Genomic DNA, 4,155 nt, shown 5'->3' with positions numbered 1-4,155 from the left:
AACTTCGTCGCGCAAAGTCCTTATAAAAATAAAAAATATATATATTTTAAAATCTTTGCATGACGTAATCCAAACATTTCGTCGCCTAAACTAATTTATTTTTTTTTTTTATTTTGTATGCATATAACACTTAAGAAATTAAACAGTATATATATTTATTAAGTAGCTTTAAATTTATTATTTTAGATCGGATCGGATTTTTGTTAGAAAAATATATTATTGTTGTTCAGATTGGGTTTTTGTTAGAAAATATATTTTTTAAATTGACAATCGAATTAGTTCATTGTATTCATATAGGGTCAAGGAGTGTAGCTGTAAAAAATCATCAAAATCGGAGTTAACATAACCGTTAAATCGTGATTTTTCATTATAACCGTCGAAAAGTTTTGTCCCATTACTTGATCTCTGAATGTTTATTTTTTCCGATTTTTGGCGTATATGATCTCGAAGTATAAACAAACAAGTTTGACGGTTGGATCGTTGAAACTAGTTTTGGTGAATGCATATGCCATCAAAACAATATATTCACTAACAATTAAGAGTTTATTTATACGTTCGTTAAATATAACATAAGATTTTGTGGTATCCACTAGTGTAAATATTTTAAATTGAAGATCAAATTCAGTCATTGTATTCATATAGGGTCAAGGAGTGTAGCTGTAAAAAAATCATCAAAATCGGAGTTAAAATAACCGTTAAATCGTGATTTTTCATTAGAACCGTCGAAAAGTTTTGTCCCATTACTTGATCTCTGAATGTTTATTTTTTCCGATTTTTGGCGTATATGATCTCGAAGTATAAACAAACAAGTTTGACGGTTGGATCGTTGAAACTAGTTTTGGTGAATGCATATGCCATCAAAACAATATATTCACTAACAATTAAGAGGTTATTTATACGTTCGTTAGATATAACATAAGATTTTGTGGTATCCACTAGTGTAAATATTTTAAATTGAAGATCAAATTCAGTCATTGTATTCATATATGGTCAAGGAGTGTAGCTGTAAAAAAAAAATCATCAAAATCGGAGTTAAAATAACCGTTAAATCGTAATTTTTCATTTATAACCATCGAAAAGTTTTGTCCCGTTACTAGATCTCTGAATGTTTGTTTTTTGCGATTTTTGGGGTATACGATCTTGAAGTATATACAAATAAGTCTGACGGTTGGATCGTTGAATGGTGTGTGTATATATATTTATTTATTAAGTAGCTTTAAATTTATTTATTTTGTACGTATAACACTTAAGAAATTGAATAGTATATATATTTATTAAGCAGCTTTAACCTTATTTATATTTTAAATTGTAAAATAAAATAATTTTAATTTTATTATTCATAACAATTATTTTTATAAATATTGTGTTACGAACCAATTTTTCGTCTCTCAAAAGTTTTTTTCGCGTTTCTCAAAAGTTTGCGAGTTTGTCGCGCAAAACTCTAAAAATTTGGACGGGTACCAAAAATGGGACGCGGGATTTTTAAAAAAAATAAAAAAATTTTAGACTTTGCGCGACCAATATTTTTTGTCGCTCAAAACTTTGCGCGACCAATATATTTTTTTCGTCTCGCAAAAATTTGGGCGGGTACCAAAAATCGGACGCGGGAATTTTTTTAGACTTTGCGCGACCAGTACGTATTTTTCGTCGCGCAAAAATTTAAAAATTTTGGCGGGTACCAAAAATGGGGCGCGGGGATTTTTATTTTTTTAAATAATTTTTTTAGACTTTGCGCGACCAATAATACTATATTCGTCGCGCAAAAATTTAAAAATTTTGGCGGGTACCAAAAATGGGACGCGGGGATTTTTTTTTTAAAAATAATTTTTTTGACTTTGCGCGACCAATATTCCTCTATTCGTCGCGCAAAAATTTAAAAATTTTGGCGGGTACCAAAAATGGGACGCGGGGATTTTTTTTTTAAAATAATTTTTTTTGACTTTGCGCGACCAATATTCCTCTATTCGTCGCGCAAAAATTTAAAAATTTTGGCGGGTACCAAAAATGGGACGCGGGGATTTTTATTTTTTTAAATAATTTTTTTAGACTTTGCGCGACCAATATGTTTCGTCGCGCAAAAGGTTGCGTGATTAATATTCCAATATTTTTCGTCGCGCAAACCTCTGCGCGACCAACAATATTTTTCGTCGCGCAAAGTGATACGGTTTTTAAAACCGAAATAACTCCACCATTTTCTCAATGCCTTTCTCTACTCTTACCTCTCCTTTCTCTTTCCCTCTCCCCAAATCCCACCATTTCTCTCACTCACTCCTCTCACTTAATCTCTCATCTCTCTCTTCACTATCTCTCACTCTCTCTCTCACTCACTCTCTCATCTCTCTCACTCACTCTCTCATCTCTCTATCACTATCTTCTCTAATTCTCTCACACTCACTTCTCCCTCTCATTCTCATTCACTCTCAATCTTGCCAAAAGGTATATTCTCTCCAAATTTTAAATTTTTTTCATTAATATGTGTTTTTTGAGTTAATTTTGAGTTTGTGTGGGTTTTGGGGTTGAGTAAAGGGGAGGGATTGGAGTTTGGGTTGGATTTGTGGTATAACAATTTTAGGGGAGATTATGCCTTTTTTTTTTTTTTGTGGTTATTTGACCATATTTATTTTTTTTTGTAGGGAATCATCGAGACTTTGACGGCTAAAGTTGAGGATTAGGAAGCTATCAAAACATATCCTCCGCCACTACCACCACAATACGCTTGTATTAGGATTTTATTATTGTACTTTGTTAATTTATGTGTACATTTTGAATATTATATATATATTTATTGGATAATTTAATCACTATTTTTCATATGTAATTTTATTTTGAATATGTCAATTTAAATTAAAGTAATTAAAAAAATCATACAATTAAATTAAATTTAAAAAGTAAAAATTAATATCAATTTAAATTAAAGTAATTTTAAAAAGAAATCATACAATTAAATTAAATTTAAAAAGTAAAAATTTGAAAAAATTCATATAAATAAATTCATATTAAAGAAATAATAAAACAAAAAGTCAAAAACCTTGCGCGACAAAATATTTCGTAGCGCAAACTATTAAATTAGTTTATTTTAAATTAAAAAAATTTAAAACAAAAAATATTTCGTCGCGCAAATATTTGCGCGACGTTAGTATTCGTCGCGCAAAACTCAAAAAATTTGGGCAGGTTCCAAAAATTGGACGCGGGAATTTTTTATTTTTTTAAAATTTTTTTTAGACTTTGCGCAACCAATGTATTTCGTCGCGCAAGTTTTGCGCGACCAATATATTTCGTCGCTCAAACATTTGCGCGACCAATGTATTTCGTCGCGCACAGCTTTGCACTACTAATACTTTTCGTCGCCCAAAGTCACTTTGCGCGACCAATCCAAGTCGCTTTGCGCGACTAATACGTTTTCGTCGCGCAAAGTCACTTTGTGTGACCAATGAAATGTCTTCGTCGCGCAAAGTCTTTCTTCACTATCTTTGCGCGACGGATTCTGTGCGACGAAGTTTCTGTCGCGCTGAAATTTGTGCGACTACAATGTATTTTGCGCGACGAAATTCTGTTCGTCGCGCAAAGTGTAAAATGTAGTAGTGTTACTCACCTGGCCTCTTGGGTTGTCCCATTGACTTTCTCATTTCTTAAAGCTATGAAGGTCAGGAGTAAGAAGTTAGGCATCAGTTCCCCAAATTGAATGCGGAAAAGTTGTTAATGTATGCATTTTGAGTTATTTCTTTTGGCTTCCCTTGACAATTTTGTAATAGGATTTTTATTGTTTTTATCAAGCTCAAGCTTAGTTTAAGAATAGCTTCTCTAGGTGTTCTAAACTAACATCTATCCTATGGAGGTTCAAGCAATTTGACAAAGGTAAGTATGCATTGCATATCATGGCATTAAAACTGTTTTCATAAAATGATGACTAGTCATCTGTTTCTCGTATGACTAGTCATCCTTGCTCTTAGGAATTCCAGCTGGATAACAAACCTTTTTGTCCTATTCTCCTTTCTCTCTCAGCTGCCATGTAGGCATTATGACCTAAGGGAATTTCTGTCTATATAGGCTAGTTGTTTCCTATTTTGGGGTCGTCTCTTTTGGGTGGAAGTTTTGGAAAGTTTGGCTTGCCATCTTTTGCTTCTTCTTCTTCGAGAGAACCATCCTATATTTCAT

The sequence above is a fragment of the Prunus dulcis genome, chromosome 2 (assembly GCF_902201215.1).
Source record: "Prunus dulcis chromosome 2, ALMONDv2, whole genome shotgun sequence".
Classification (NCBI taxonomy): domain Eukaryota; kingdom Viridiplantae; phylum Streptophyta; class Magnoliopsida; order Rosales; family Rosaceae; genus Prunus; species Prunus dulcis.
This window is presented reverse-complemented; position numbering follows the sequence as displayed.